An 18052-nucleotide genomic window follows, 5' to 3' on the forward strand; every position below is an offset into this window, starting at 1 on the left:
TTCAAAGCTGTCAGACAGGGACATTTAAGTCTGCAGAGGTTTCTGCTGCCTTTTCTTTGGCTATGTCCTGCCCCCAGAGGTGGAGTCTACAGAGGCAGGCAGGCCTTCTTGAGCTGCAGTGGGCTCCACCCAGTTCGAGCTTCCCAGCCACTCTGTTTACCTACTCAAGCCTCAGCAATGGCAGGCGCCCCTCCTCCAGCCTCGCTGCCACCTTGCAGTTCGATCTCAGACTGCTGTGCTAGCAATGAGCAAGGCTCCGTGGGAAGGGGACCCTCTGAGGCCAGCTGTGGGATATAATCTCCTGGTGTGCCGTTTGCTAAGAGAATTGGAAAAGCTCAGTATTAGGGTGGGAGTGATCCGATTTCCCAGGTGCTGTCTGTCACTGCTTTGCTTGGCTATGAAAGGGAATTCCCTGATCCCTTGCATTTCCTGGGTGAGATGATGCCTCGCCCTGCTTCGGCTCATGCTCACTGTGCTGCACCCACTGTCCTGCACCCACTGTCTGGCAAGCCCCAGTGAGATGAACCTGGTACCTCAGTTGGAAATGCAGAAATCACCTGTCCTGCGTCACTCACACTGGGAGCTGTAGACTGGAGCTGTTCCTATTTGGCCATCTTGGAACCGCCTCAGATGGTTTTTTTCATCGTATGTTATGCACATTCTCTGATGGAGTCTCCAGTCTAGACTGTTCTGTTTGAGGTAAACTAACACCATCATGAGTCTACTGCAATTCTTGGAGAAGCTATTTTCACTAGAAGCATCAGTGGAGGTTTTACCTTTTATGCTATGTACTTTTTACCCTTAAGCATAAAGGAAAATGTCACTTTTATTCAGAAAATATCCTTTGCAATTTCACAGACTCTGATTATTAAATTCACATTTGCTATCTATATATTCCATCATTGTATTTTTTAGCAAGAGTGAAGAGCCTTAGAAGTGTTTCGTTATTTTTGTTACCTTCATATAACTAGCAATTTAGGATACTTTGCCACCCAAACAAACTGACAGCTACTGGCATTGTGGACTTGATTTAAGAAATGTTGTACTTGATGTAGTTAAAAATTTTCCAAACAAGTTATTTTTGGTGAATGGCCATTCTAATGTTGTGATTAACTATTCAAGCTATCAGCTTCTTTATTGCTATAGTCCACCTGGAGAAAGAAAAATCTCTTCACTTATCCCTAGGGAAAAGTAACTGACTTGCTAATTTTTATGTAAGGCAGTAAGATGTACCCTATAAATATATATACCTACTATGTATGTACAAAATTTAAAAAATTACAAAAAGAAAGAAAATATTGACAAAAGTTAACAACTTTTTATTGGGAACCCCTTCTATGTCTGACATTCTACCGGATGTCAGATCAAAAAATGGGTAAGACATGGCCCCATATGTAGAAACCAGATCTGGGTCTCTGCAGCATTTAGGTAAAATATGTTTGGATAATGTTGGATATACCCACATCAGTTGAAGTCTGTATAGAAATCTTAAAATTAGATTAATTCTATAATTACTCCAATTTTCTATTCAGGCTATCACAATGATATTGATCTGATATACAAATAACTAAACTGGGAATGAGATAATCCAAATAGTAGTTTGTATCACTTACTTGTCACATCACATACCTATCTCCAAAGCTAGAATGTAGGGTCCTTCATAGCGGAAACTGCATCATTTATTTCTATATCCACAGCCTTTAACAAAGTTTCTGGCAAGGAGATAGCATTAAACTAACATTGCTGAATCAATGACTGCTAGATTTTAATTCTAATCTAAAAAGTTATATATTGTAGTTCTTAATCTTTTCAAATTCATGGACTCCTTTGAGAACTGGAAGAAAACCGTATCTTTACCAGAGACAAATGCACGGAACATAGTATTATACAGGTTATTTTAGGGGGTACCCTGAATTCCATCTTTGATCTATACGCTTAGAATTTTATACAGAGATTTTAAAATTTGGTATTTTCCTGTCTCAGAACTAATAATCTATTTAACTTTCTAGTTTATGTATTCATAGTTACCCTTAACCTGTTAAATCTTCAAAAATTTCTTTTGGAATAAAAAATGCTCTTGAGGACTACTATCCAAATTACACTAGTTCCATTGCCAGTTCTGCTACTAGCCACCTGTATGACTTTCGATACGTCCCATAAGTAATCTGGGCTTTAGTTCTAGACCTGTAAATTTAGGAATTTGAGCTAAAATGATTTCTAATGTTCCTTATGGCTCTGATATTCTCAGTTCCAAAGCATTGGAGTTCCCCCGATGAAGAAAGGAATATGTGTAATGTAAATAATGACTTTACAATCTGCCATGAGGGGGAGGCATGAAGCATCAGATTTAATGATTTAAAAATGGCTTAAATCAACTCTTTGCAGATATCTGCAGGAATCTAAGAATCAGATCTACAGCTTAGACATATACCAATTTTGAGGGCCCCCTAGATTTTCAGTTCTTAAGGAAGAAAACGGTCTTTCTCCCCATTGACTACTGGCTTTTAACATAATCTAAATATTCAGAATATCCCATCACCCAAAATTACTTCTGATATCCAAGTGTACAATAAATTAGCTGTTCCTAGGCATGAACAGTTGAGCCAAGCTTTTGACATTCACAGCAAAAGAGAATTATGAATTTGAGTTTGGAGCAAGGCATGCAACAGAGAGAGGGAGACACCTTTCCAAAAAGGGAGACTAGAAATCTACCCTGTTTTAGAGTTTCTATAAAATAAAACTTGGGCAAGAAAAGACACCAGAACCAAGAATGATATATTCTTTCTGTGAGACTATATTCTCTTCTTGACCTCAGATATAATATGCTATGACATCAGTGCATGCAGGGCAGTATTCTGTTAGATTCATCTTTTAAAAATGCCTCTTAAGTCATTTCATTCCCTGCTCCAAAATCCCAAGTACTTTACCACTCACCAAAAGAATAAAGTCTAAGCTTCTGTCTGTGAACATAAGGCCAACCAACCATCTGATCTCAATGGACATTAATTTTTCCTGTTATCCCCATACTGAGTGACCTATTTTAGACAAGTTAGTCATCCATGTCCTGCCAACATATCCAAACTTGACTTCTTCCATGTCATGTTCAGATCACTGTCCTTTCCACCAATATCCTATTAAACACAGAGTTCCAGTTCCAGTAACGGGAGACAAGGAATTATCATCAACGTTCTTGATGAAAATATAGCTAGATAAAAGTTTAAGGGAACATCCATTTGAAGGTATCACTGAGCTTAAGTTGGGAACAGGCCCCCCAGAATCTGGCCATAAACTGGCCCCAAAACTGGCCATAAACAAAATCTCTGCAGCACTGTGACATGCTCATGATGGTCATGATGCCCAGGCTGGAAGGTTGTGGGTTTACCAGAATGAGGGCAAGGAACAGCTGGCCCGCCCAGGGCAGAAAACCACTTAAAGGTGTTCTTAAACCATGAACAATAGCATGAGTCATCTGTGCCTTAAGTACGTGCTCCTACTGCAGATAACTAGCCAAATCCATCCCTTTATTTCATCCCATCCCTTTGTTTCCCATAAGGAATACTTTTAGTTAATCTATAATCTGTAGAAACAATGCTTATCACCAGCTTGCTGCTAATAAATATGTGGGTAAATCTCTGTTTGAGGCTGTCAGCTCTGAAGGTTGTGAGATCCCTGATTTCCCACTTCACACCTCTATATTTCTGTGTGTATGTCTATAATTCCTCTAGCACCACTGGATTAGGGTCTCCCTGACTGAGCTGGTCTTGGCAGCTTATAAAAAAAAAGTGAAGAATTACAGGCCAATATCTGGGAGACAAAGAAAAACCAGATAACTGAGCTTGCTTTTACCCAGGTTATCTACCAGTTCTGCAAGTGCCTGCTTAGACACTGAGAAGCTGTTCAGAGCTCTTGACAGTGAAAGCAAAAGAGAAATATGAATGTGAATTCGGAGCAACAAAGGAAGAAGAGGGAGACTTACCAAAAGGGGTGGACTAGAAATCAACCCTGAAATCAACCACCTTGCAAAAAGGGGTGGACTAGAAATCAACCCTGTTTACGAGCCTAAAGCCCAGGCATATCAATTCCAATCCTAATTGGGTAAGATGATCTGATGACTGTGAGAAATAAAAATGAATCTTCTGCAAAGGATAAGACAGAAAACAAAATTTTATGCTCACGTCGTCTCTAAGTCTTTCATATACTGTACCCTGAACCCAATTTAAAAAATTACCAGCTACTGAGGAGAACATTTTATAAAGCCAAGAAAAACAACATACGATAGAAATAAACCCATAAGAGACCTTCATAATAGACTCATAAGACATAGATTTTAAGTTAACTACATAAGTTCAAAAAATAGATTGGGATTTTCTCCAAAAATAGGAAAGGAGAACTCATTAAAATCCTAAAAATGAAAAATAAAATAACTGATATTAAAGAGATAAAATTAAAAGCAGATTAGACAGAGCAAAAGGGCGATTTAATGAATTTCAAGAAAGGTCAGAGAAAATATCAATAATGAAGGATCAATATTTAAAAAGGCCAAAAGCACAGAAAAAGATATAACAGACAAAAGGAACAGGAGGCAAAGGAGTGTAAGAAGAATGCAGTGGGAAAAAAACGTAACATATCTGTAATTACAACCCCAGGAAAAAAGAGATACAAGAAAATGTAATGGAAGCAGTATTTTAAAATTTAATGGCTGAGAATTCTACAAAACTGAGGAAATACATCACTACAATTTTTAAGAAAGTATGAACTCTAAACATGATTAATGCAATGAAAACCCACTAAAGCAAATAAAGTTGTCAAAATAAAAAACTAAGTGATTTTTTTTTTTACTTTAAGTTTAGGGGTACATGTGCGGGATGTGCAGGTTTGTTATATAGGTAAATGTGTGTCATGGGGGTTCGTTGTACCAATTATTTCATCACTGAGGTACTATGCTCTGTACCCAATAGCTATTTTTTCCTAATCCTTTCCCTCCTCCTATCCACCACCCTCCAATAGGCCCCAGTGTCTGTTGTTCTCCTCGTTGAATCCATGTGTTCTAATCATTAGCTTCCACTTATAAGAACACATGGCATTTGGTTTTCTGTTCCTGCATTAGTTTGCTGAGGATAATGGCCTCCAGCTGCATCCACAACCCTGCAAAGGACATGTTCTCATTCTCTTTTATGGCTGCATAGCATTCCATGGTGTATATGTACTACATTTTCTTTATCCAATCTGCCAGTGATGGGCATTTAGGTTGATTCCATATCTTTGCTATTGTGAATAGTGCTGCAATGAATGTACATATGCATGTGTCTTTATGGCAGAATGATTTATCTTCCTTTGGGTATATACCCAGTAATGGTTGGATTGATGGGTCTAATGGTAGTCCTGTTTGTTGCTCTTTGAGGAATCACCACATTGCTTCTACAATGGTTGAACTGATTTATACTCCCATCAACAGTATATAAGAGTTTGCTTTTCTCTGCAACCTTGCCAGCAACTTTTATTTTTTTTGACTTTTTAATAGTAGCCATTCTGACTGGTGTGACACGGTATTTCATTGTGGTTTTGCTTTGCATTTTTCTAATGATTAGGGATGTTGAGCTTTTCTGTTTATATGGTTTTTGGCTGCCTGTATGTCTTCTTTTGAAAAGTGTCTGTTCACTTCCAAAGTGATTATTTTTAAAAGCTGGAGGAATAAAAGACAACTCGCTTTCAAACAATCGAAAATAGAATTGGAGCTAAGTTCAACAAAATTAATCACAGAAGCTATAACTGCCAATCTAATATTCCAAAATCAGCAAATATTTTCCCAGAAAAATAAATGTAAAAGAAAATACTTTTTAGAAAAATAAAAGCAGGAACTTTATTATCAAAGAAATAGTACAGGAATTTCCTTAGGCAGAAGAAAAAAATTATCCCAGGGAGAAGCTCAGAGATACAATAAATGAAGAGCAACCTAAAGAATAAACATGTGGGAAATTGAAATAAATATTCGAAGTCAAAAACATTAGCAATAATGGTCTGTGAGGCTTAAACATATATTTAATATACACTCCTAAACAATAGTGTAAGTGAGAAAGGAGGTAAAAAGACTTAAAGAATTTTAGGATTCTTACAGTCTCAGGGAAGAGAGAAAAACAAACTTATAACAAACATTAAGTCAAGGATGAATATTATGACAGCTATTAAAAAAAGTAAAACTATATACAAATAATAAGCTAATAGAGGATGAAAGCATGTAACGAAAAATTAATCCAGGCAAAGAAAAGAGGAAAAATGCTGGACATCATCAAATATAGAGTGAGGATGTGAAATTAAAACCACACATATCAGTATTTAGGGTAAATTTCAAGATGTTAAATTTCCAAATGCTAACACAATCATAATGTTTAAAATATTAAACTCAACTCTGTGCAGTTTCAAGAGACATCTCAAAGATATAAAGATAGAGAACTTATGAAGATAGAAGGGTTAAAAAATATCATGAAGAAAACTAAACAAAAGGAAACAAAAGGAAGCTTGTATAGTTATAGTAAACAGGCATACTGTTAGACAAAAAGCCTTAATAGAAATAAAGAAGACCATGTTATACAATACCTAACAATCTAAATATATACGCATCTAATGCATGAACACCCAGATTTGGAAAGCAAGTTCTTAGAGACCTTCAAAGAGATTTAGACCCCCATGCAATAATAGTGGGAGACTTTAACATTCCATTGACAATATTAGACAAATCATCAAGACAGGAAATTAACAAATATAATCAGGTCCTGAACTCAACACTTGGTCAAATGGACCTGACAGACATCTACAGATCTCTCCACCCAGAAACAACAGATATACAATTTTTCTCATCACCATACAGCACATACTCTAAAATCGATCACATAATCAGAAATAAAACTCTCTTCAGCTAGGCCAGGTGTGGTGGCTCATGCCTGTAATCCCAGTACTTTGGGAGGCTGAGGTGGGTGGATCACGAGGTCAGGAGATCAAGACCATCCTGGCTAACACGGTGAAACTCCATCTCTACTAAAAATATAAAAAAAATTATTTGGGCACAGTGGCGGGTGCCTGTAGTCCCAGCTACTCTGGAGGCTGAGGCAGGAGAATGGCATTAACCCAGGAGGCGGAGCTTGCAATGAGCCGAGACAGCACCACTGCACTCCAGCCTGGGCGACAGAGCGAGACTCTGTCTCCAAAAAACAACAACAACAACAAAAAAAACTATTCAGCTAAATGGAAAAAACTGAAATCCTAACAATCTATTTCGTAGACCACAGCATAATCAAATTAGAAATCAGGACTAAGAAATTTACTCAAAACCATACAATTACTTGGAAATGAAATAATCTACTCTTGAATTACTTTTGGGTAAACAATGAAATTAAGGCAGAAATCAAGACATTATTTGAAAGTAACTATAACAAAGATACAACATACCAGAATCTGGGGACACAGCTAAGGCAATGTTGAGAGGGAAATTTATAGCACTAAATGCCCACATCAAAGTTAGAGAATCTCAATTTAACAACCTAGGGTCACAATGAAAAGAAATAGAGAAACAAGAGCAAACCAACCCCAAGGCTAGAAGAAGACAAGAAATAACCAAAATCAGAGGTGAACTGAAGGAGACTGAGACATGCAAAGTCATTCAAAAGATCAACGAATCCAGGAGCTAGTTTTTTTTAATTAAGAAAATAGACCACTAGCTAGACTAATAAGAAAAAAAAAAGAAGATTCACATAAACACAATCAGAAGTGACAAGGGGGATAATACCACTGATCACACAGAAATACAAACACCAGAGAACATTATGAACACCTTTATGCACGTAAACTAGAAAATCTAGAAGTAGTGGATAAATTCCTAGACACATAGTCCCTCTTACAACTGAAGAAGGAAGAAACTGAATCACGGAATAGACCAATGACAAGTTCTGAAATTGAGGCAGTAATAAATAGCCTACTAACCAAGAAAACTTCATAATCAGAAGACCTCACAGCTATGTTCTACCTGATGTACAATGAAGACATGATACAGTTCCTGTTGAAACTATTCCATAAATGTTAAGGAGAAGGGGCAGGGCCAAGATGGCCGACTACAAACAGCAGTGATCAGAGGCTCCTATGGAAAAGAACCATAATTAGCATGTGAATCCTTCACCAGCAACCAGGGTATGCAGGTTCTCTCATCAGAACTGACTAGGTGGCTGGCATGATGCATGGAGAGGAAGCAAGGGCAGTGTGGTACAGTGGCCCATCTGAGAGCCACACAGGGCAGGGGAGATCCCACCCCACGGCCCCCAGCCAAGGGAGGCAGTGAGGTAGTGTGCTACCCAGCCAGGGAAACCATGCTTTTTCCACAGAACTTTACAACCCACTCACAAACCCATGTCAGCAGGTCCTAGGATCCCAATCTTGGAGCCCTGCGGATCCTCAAAAGCCTCTCAGCTGGAACCTGCCTAAGCCTCCTGAGCTCCTGAGAGGAGAGGAGACCAGCACCACAGTTGCAGCTGTCTGCTAAGCCCTTTGAGCTCCTGGGGGAGGGGCAGCAGCCAGCACTGGGGCTCATAAATGCCTAACATGCTAAGCTCCCTGGATTGGGGAAGGGTAGCATTCATCTCTATAGCTCCAGGCCATGCATTTCCCCGCTGGAGCCAGGGAAGCTGGATGGCTTGGTCCCAAGAGGTGTCCCCCGCAGTCCAAAACACTGGCTGTGGCAGACTGCGGCCAGACTGCCTCCACAGGCCTGACCCTGACCCATCCTTCTTCACTGGGTGGGGCTTCCCAGCAGGAACTCCAACTCCAGCCAGAGGCTTATGGACAGAACCTTGATCTCCAAGGGCCTGAGCCCTAGAGGGAGGGGTGGCCACAGACTCTGGACCAGCAGACTTAGCCTTTCCTCCTGGCAGCTACAGACAAGTAGGTTTCACCCCAGTGAAGCACACCCCCTCCACCAAGAGACAGTCAAGTGCTTCATTAAATGGGTCCTGTTCCCCATGCCACCCAGCTGGGTGAGACCGTCTGACAAGGGTTGTCAGACAGCCTATAGAGGAATGATCCTACTGGCATCAGGTTGGTGTTACTTGAGGTCAGAGATCCCAGAAGGAGGAGGCACCCATCTTTGCTGTTCTCCAGCCTCCTTGAGTGACATCTCCAGGCACAGTAGCAAACCAGATGAACAGGGCCTGAAGTGAACCCCCAGCAAACCATAGCAGTCCTACAGAACAGAGACCTGACCCTTGAAAGAAAAACAAAGCAATAACAGCATCGACAAAAAAAAGTCCCCATAAAAAGCCATCCAAAGCAGCAGCCTCAAAGATCAAAACTAGACAAACTCATGAAGCTGAGAAAGAATCAATGATTAAATGCTGAAAACCCAAAAGGCCAGACTGCCTCTTCTCCTCCAAATGATTGCAGTGCCTCTCTAGCAAGGATGCAGAACTGGAGGGAGTATGAGATGGATGAATTGATAGAAGTAAGTTTCAGAAGATGAGTAATAAAAAACTCTGCTGAGGTAAAGGAGCATGTTGTAACCCAATGCAAAGAACTTAAGAAACTTGATAAAAAGTTAGAGGAGCTGCTAACTATAATAACCAGTTTAGAGAGGAACATAAATAATCTGATAGAGCTGAAAAACACAGCATGAGAACTTCGTGAAGCATACACAAGTATCAGTAGCCGAATTGATTAAGCAGAAGAAAGGATATCAGAGATTGAAGATCAACTTAATGAAATAAGACATGCAGAGAAGAATAGAGAAAAAAGAATAAAAAGGAATGAACAAAGCTTCCATTAAATATGGGACTTCACAAAAAGAACAAACCTATGATTGATTAGAGTATGTGGAAGAGATGGGGATAATGGAAAGAAGGTAGAAAACACACTTCAGGATATTATCCAGGAGAACTTCCCCAACCTAGCAAGACAGGCCAACATGAAAATTCAGAAAATACAGAGAATACCACTAAGATACTGCAGGAGAAGATCAACCCATAATCATCACATAATCAACACTTAATCATCAGATTCTCCAAGGTCAAAATGAAGGAAAAACTGTTAAGGGCAGCCAGAAAGAAAGGCCAGGTAACCTACAAAGGGAAGCCCATCAGGCTAACAGCAGACCTCTCAGAAGAAACTCTACAAGCCAGAAGAGATTGGGGGCCAGTATTCAACATTCTTAAAGAAAATAATTTTCAACCCAGAATTTCATATCCAGCCAAACTAAGTTTCATTCACAAGCAAAGGAGAAACAAAATCCTTTCCAGACAAACAAATGTTGAGGGATTTTGTTACCACCAGGCCTGCCTTGCAAGAGCTCCTGAATGAAGCACTAAATATGGAAAGGAAAAACCGGTACCAACCACTGCAAAAACACACCCAAATATAAAGACCAATGACCCTCTGAAGAAACCACATCAACTAGTGTGCAAAATAACCAGACAGCATCATGATGACAGGATCAAATTCAAACATAACAATACTAACCTTATTGTTAGTTAAATTAAAAGACACAGATTGGCAAATTGGACAGAGTCAAGACCCATCAGTGTGCTGTATTCAGGAGACCCATCTCATGTGCAAAGACATGCATGGGCTCAAAATAAAGAGATGGAGGAAAATTTGCCAACAAAATGGAAACCAAAAGAAAGCAGGGGTTGCAATACTAGCCTCTGACAAAACAGACTTTAAACAACAAAGATCAAAAAAGACAAAGAAAGGCATTACATAATGGTAAAGGGAACAATTCAACAAGAAGAGCTAACTATTCTGAATATATATGCATACAATACAGGAGCACCCAGATTCATAAAACCAGTTCTTGGAAACATACAAAGAGATTTAGACTCCCACACAATAATAGTGGGAGACTTTAACACCCCACTGTCAATACTAGACAGTTCAGAGAAAAAGAAAATTAAGAAGGTTATTCAGGAATTGAACTCAGCTCTTGATCAAGTGGACCTAATAGATATCTACAGAACTCTCCACCCCAAACCAACAGACTATACATTCTTCTCAGTGTCACATGGCACTTATTTTAAAATTGACTACATAATGGGAAATAAAACACTCCTCAGCAAATGCAAAAGAACTGAAATCCTGACAAACAGTCTCTCACACCACAATGCAATCAAATTAGAACTCAGGATTAAGAAATTCACTCAAAACCACACAATTACATGGAAATTGAACAACCTGCACCTCAATGACTCCTGGGTAAATAATGAATTTAATGTAGAATCAAGAATTTCTTTGAAACCAATGAGAACAAAGAGACAATGTACCAGAATCTCTGGGACACCACTAAAGCAGTGTTAAGTGGGAAATTTACACCACTAAATGCCCACATTAGAAAGCTAAAAGATTACAAATCTACACCATAACATCACCTATTAAAAGAGCTAGAGAGGCAAGAGCAAACTAATCCAAAAACACCAGAAATAACTAAGATCAAAGCTGAACAGGAGATAGAGACATGAAAAACCCTTCAAAAAAATCAACGAATCCAGGAGCTTTAAAAAAAAATTAATAAAATGGATGGCTAGCTAGACTAATAAAGAAGAATCAAATAGACACAATAAATAAAAGATGATAAGGGGATATCACCACTGACCCCACAAAAATACAAACTACCATCAGAGAATACTCTAAACACCTCTACACAAATAAACTAGAAAATCTAGAAATGGATAAATTCCTGGACACATACACCCTCCCAAGACTAAACCAGCAAGAAGTTGAATACCTGAATAGACCAGTAACAAGTTCTGAAATTGAGGCAGTAATTAATAGCCTACCAATAAAAAAAAAAAACACAGATCCAGATGGATTCACAGCCTAATTTTACCAGAAATACAAAGAGTAGCTGGTATCATTTTTTCTAAAACTATTCCAAACAACTGAAAAAGAGGGACTAATTTTAAGAAGCCAGCATCATCCTGATACCAAAACTGGGCAAAGACAACAAAAAAAGAAAACTCCAGGCCAATATCCCTGATGAACATTGATGCCAAAATCCTCAATAAAGTACTGGCAGACTGAATCCAGCAGCACAAAAATCTTCTCCACCACAATCAAGTCAGCTTCATCCCTGGGATGCAAAGCTGGTTCAACATATGCAAATCAATAAATGTTATCCATCACATAAACAGAACCAAAAACAAGAACCACATGATTATCTCAATAGATGCAGAAAAGGCCTTTGATGAAATTCAATATCCCTTCATGTTAAAAACTCTCAATAAACTAGGTATTGATGGAACATATTTCACAATAATAAGAGCTATTTATGAAAAATCCACAGCCAATATCATATTGAATGGGTAAAAGCTGGAAGTGTTCCCTTTGAAAACCAGCACAAGACAAGGATGCCCTCTTGCACCACTCTTATTCAACATATTATTGGAAGTTTTGCCCAGGGCAATCAGGCAAGAGAAAGAAATAAAGGGTATTCAAGTAGGAAGAGAGGAATTTGAATTGTCTCTGTTTGTAGATGACATGATTTTATATTTAGAAAATCCCATCATCTCAGCCTAAAGCTCCTTACACTTATAAGCAACTTCAGCAAAGTCTCAGGATACAAAATTAATGTGCAAAAATCACAAGCCTTGCTTTACACCAACAATAGACATGCAGACGGCCAAATCATGAATGAACTCCCATTCACAATCACTACAAAGAGAATAAAATATCTAGGAATACAGCTAACAAGAGATATGAAGGACCTCTTCAAGGAGAACTACAAACCACTGCTCAAGGAAATCAGAGAGGACACAAACGAATGGAAAAACACTCCATCCTCATGGATAGGAAAAATCAATATTGTGAAAATGGCCATCCTGCCCAAAGTAATTTATAGATTCAATACTATTCCCATCACACTACCATTGACTTTCTTCAAATAATTAGAAAAAAACACTTTAAATTTCATTTAGAATCAAAGAAGACCCCATATAGCCAAGAAAATCCTAAGCAAAAAGAACGAAGCTGGAGGTATCACACTACCTGACTTCAAACTATATTACAAGGCACCAGTAAACAAAACAGCATGATTCTGGTACCAAAACAGAGATATAGACCAATGGAACAGAAAAGAGACCTCAGAAATAACACCATACATCTACAACCATCTGATCTTCAACAAACCTGACAAAAGCAATGTGGAAAGAATCTCCTCTTCATAAATGATGCTGGGAAAACTGGCTAGCCATATGCAGAAAACTGAAACTGGATCTCTTCCTTATACCTTATACAAAAATTAACTCAAGATGGAATAAAGACTTAAACGTAAAACCCAAAACTATAAAAACCCTAGAAGAAAACCCAGGCAATGTCATTCAGGACATAGGCATGGGCAAAGACTTCATGACGAAAATGCCTAAAGCAATTGCGACAAATGCCAAAACTGACAAATGAGATCTAGTTAAACTAAAGAGCTTCTGCACAGCAAAAGAAACTACCATCAGAGTAAACAGGAAGCATACAGAATGGGAGAAAATTTTTGCAATCTACCCATCTGACAAAGGGCTAATATCCAGAATCTACAAAGAACTTAAACAAATTTACAAGAAATAAATAAACAACCCCATCAAAAAATGAGCAGAAGATATGAAGAGACACTTCTCAAAAGAAGACATTTACATGGCCAACAAACATATGAAAAAGAGCTCAATATCATTGATCATTAGAGAAATGCAAATAAAAACCATAATGAGATACCATCTCATTACAGTCAGAATGGCTATTATTAAAAAGTCAGTAAATAACAGATACTGGTGTGGCTGTGGAGAAATAGGAATGCTTTTACACTGTTGATGGGAACGTAAATTAGTTCAACCACTGTGGAAGACAGTATGGGATTCCTCAAGGATCTAGAAACAGAAATACCATTTGACCTAGCAATCTCATTACTGGGTATATACCCAAAGGAATATAAATCATTCTACTATAAAGACACATGCACATGTTTGTTGACTGCAACACTATTAACAATAGAAAAGTCATGGAACCAACACAAATGCCCGTCAATGATAGACTGGATAAAGAAAATGTGGTACACATACATCATGAAATACTACAAAGCCATAAAAAGGAGTGAGATCATGTCCTTTGCAGGGACATGGATGAAACTGGAAGCCATCATCCTCAGCAAACTAACACAGGAACAGAAAACCAACCACCACATGTTATCACTCATAAGTGGGAGTTGAACAATGAGAACACATGGACACAGGAAGGTGAACAACACACAAGGGCCTGTTGGGGGTTGGGGAGCAAGGGGAGGGAACTTAGAGGATGGGTCAATAGGTGCAGCAAACCACTATGGCACACATATACCTATGTAACAAACCTGCATGTTCTGCACATGTATCCCGGAACTTAAAGTTAAAAAAAAAATTGAAGAGGAGGAAATCCTCCCTAATGCATTCTGTGTGGCCAGCATCATCCTGATACCAAAACCTGGCAAGCACACACACACACACACTCACACACACGTGCATGTGCATACACACACACACACACACACACACACAACTTCAGGTCAATATCCTCAATGAACATCAATGCAAAAATCATCAAGGAAATACTGGCAAACCAAACCTAACAGCATATCAAAAACTTGTCTACCATGATCAAATAGGCTTTATCCCTGGGATTTAAGGTTGGTTCAACACGCACAAATCAATAAATGTGATTTATCACATAAACAGAACTAAAGACAAAAAGCACATAATTATCTTAATAGTTGCAGAAAAGACTTTACATTAAATTGAACACTTCTTCATGTTAAAAACTCTTTAAAACTCATGATGAACTAGGTATTGAAGGAACATGCCTCAAAATAATAAGAGCCATACATGGAAAACCCACAGCTGATATCATACTGAATGGGCAAAACCTGGAAGCATTCCCCTTGGAAACTGGCACAAGACAAGAATGCCCTCTCTCACCACTACTATTCACATAGTATTAGAACCTAGAGAGAGCCATCAGGCAAGAGAAAAAAAATAATGGGCATCCAAACAGGAAGAGAGGAGGTCAAACTATTCCTCTTTGTAGTTGACATGATCCTATATCTAGAAAATCCCATAGTCTTGGCTCAAAAGATCCTTAACCTAATAAGCAACTTCTCCAAAGTCTCAGGATATAAAATCAATGCAAAAATCACTAGCACTCCTATACCCCAAAAAAACAGTAAAGCCAAGAGCCAAATCAGAAATGCAATCCCATTTGCAATTGCCAACAACAAAACAAAAAGAACAGCAGCAACAACAACAACAACAAGAAACACAAAAACCTTAGGAACACGTCTAAGTATGGAGATGAAAGATCTCCACAAGGAAAGCTACAAAACACTGCTAAAAGAAATCAGAGATGGTCCAAACAAATAGAAAAACATTCCATGCTCATGGATAGAAAGAATCAATATTGTGAAAATGGCTATACTGCCCAAAACTATTTATAGATTTAATGATATGCCTTTTAAACTATGAATGACATTTTTAAAGGAGTAGGCAAAACTATTTTAAAATTCATATGGAACCAAAAAAGAGCCCAAGGTAACAAAGGCAATCCTAAGCAACAAGAACAAAGCTGGAGGCATCATGCTAACCAACTTAAAACTATACTACAGGGCTATAGTAACCAAAACAGCATGATACTGGTACAAGAACAGAGACATAGACTAATGGAACACAATAGAAAAACCAGACATAAGATCACACACCTAAAACCATCAGATATCTGACAAATGAGACAAAAAATAAGCAATGGGGAAAGGATACACTATTTAATAAATGGTGCTTGGAAAACTGGCTAGCCATATGCAGAAAAATGAAACTGGCCCCCTTCTTTAGACCTTATAAAAATTTACTCAAGATGGATTAAAGACTTCACAGAACTTGGAAAAACTCTTTTAAAATTCTGATGGAACCAAAAAAGATCCCAAGTAGCCAAGGCAATCCTAAGCAGAAAGAACGAAGCTAGAGGCAGCATGCTACTCAACAACAAACTATACTACAGAGCTATGGTAATCAAAACAGCATGGTACGGGTACCAGAACAGACACATAGACCAATGTAATGGAACTGATAACCCAGGAAAAGACCACACATTGACAACTACCCAATTTTTGACGAACCTTACAAAAACAAGCAGTGAAAAAAGGATTCCCCATTCAATAAATGGTGCTGGGATAACTGGCTAGCCATATACAGAAGACTGAAACACTAGACTGCCAAGACCTGCTTGGTCTGGGAGACCCTAACCTAGTGGTGCTAGAGGAATTAAAGACACACACCCAGAAATATAGAAGTGTGAAGTGGGAAATCAGGGGTCTCACAGCCTTCAGAGCTGCGAGCCCCGAACAGAGATTTACCCACATATTTATTAACAGCAAGCCAGTCATTAGCATTTTTTCTATAGATATTAAATTAACTAAAAGTATCCCATATGGGAAATGAAGGGATGGGCTGAATTAAAGGAATAGGTTGGGCTAGTTAACTGCAGCAGGAGCATGTCCTTAAGGCACAGATCGCTCATGCTATTGTTTGTGGCTTAAGAACACCTTTAAGCTGTTTTCCACCCTGGGCAGGTCAGGTGTTCCTTGCCCTCATTCTGGTAAACCCACAACCTTCCAGAGTGGGTGTTATGGCCATCATGAACATGTCACAGTGCTGCAGAGATTTTGTTTATGGCCAATTTTAGGGCCAGTTCATGGCCATATTTTGGGGGACCTGTTCCCAACACTAGACCTCTTCCTCACACAATATACAAAAATTAAGTCAAGATAAAGACTAAAATGCAAACCCCAAAACTATAAAAACCCTGGAAGACAACCTAGGCAATACCATTAGGGACATAGGCATGAGCAAATGATGAAGATGCCAAGAGCAATTGTAACAATCAAAAATTGACAAATGGGATCTAATTAAAGAGCTTCTGTACAGCAAAAGAAACTATTATCAGAGTGAACAGAGAACCTACAGAACGGGAGAAAAATTTTGCAAATTATGCATCTGACAAAGGTCTAATATCCAGCATCTATAAGTAGCTTAAACAAATGCACAAGAAAAAACAACCCCATTAAAAATTAGGCAAAAGACATAAACAGCCACTTTTCAAAAAATGACATACATGCAGGCAACAATCACAGAAAAGAAAGCTCAGCATCACTGATCATTAGTGAAATGCAAATCAAAACCACAATGTGATACCAACAGTCAGAATGGCTACTATTAAGTCTAAAAGTAACAGATCCTGGTGAGGCTGTAGAAAAAAAGAAATGCTTACACACTGTTGGTGGGAGTGTAAATTAATTCAGCCATTATGTAAGATAGTGTGGTGATTACTCAAAGCCCTGAAAAAAGAAATACCATTCGACCCACAATCTTATTACTGGGTATACACCCAAAGGAATATAAATTTTTCTGTCATAAAGACACATGCACATGTATGTTCATTGCAGCACTATTCACAATAGCAATGACATGGAATCAACCTAAATGCCCATCAATGATAGACTGGATAAATAAAATGTGGTACATATACATCACAGAATACTATGCAGCTATAAAAAAGAAAGAGATCATGTCCATTGCAGGAACATGGATGGAGCTGGAGTCCATTATCCTTAGCAAACCAACACAAGAACAGAAAATCAAATACTGCATATTCTCACTTACAAATGGAAGCTAAATGATGAGAACACATGAACACATAGAGGTGAGCAACACATGCTGGGGCCAATTTAAGGGTTGGTGGTGGGTGGGAAGAGGGAGATGATCAGGAAAAATAACAAATGGGTACTAGGATTAATACATAGGTGACAAAATAATCTGTACAACAAACCCCCATGATTAAAGTTTAACTATATAACAAACCTGCTGTATTAGTCTGTTATCACACACTTATAGAGATGCTACACAAGACTTGATAATTTACAAAGGAAAAATGTTGACTCCCAGTTACACATACCTGGGGAGGCCTCAGGAAACTTACAACCATGGCAGAAGGGAAAGCAGGCACCTTCTTCATAAGGCAGCAA

The sequence above is a fragment of the Pan paniscus genome, chromosome 4 (assembly GCF_029289425.2).
Source record: "Pan paniscus chromosome 4, NHGRI_mPanPan1-v2.0_pri, whole genome shotgun sequence".
Classification (NCBI taxonomy): Eukaryota; Metazoa; Chordata; class Mammalia; order Primates; family Hominidae; genus Pan; species Pan paniscus.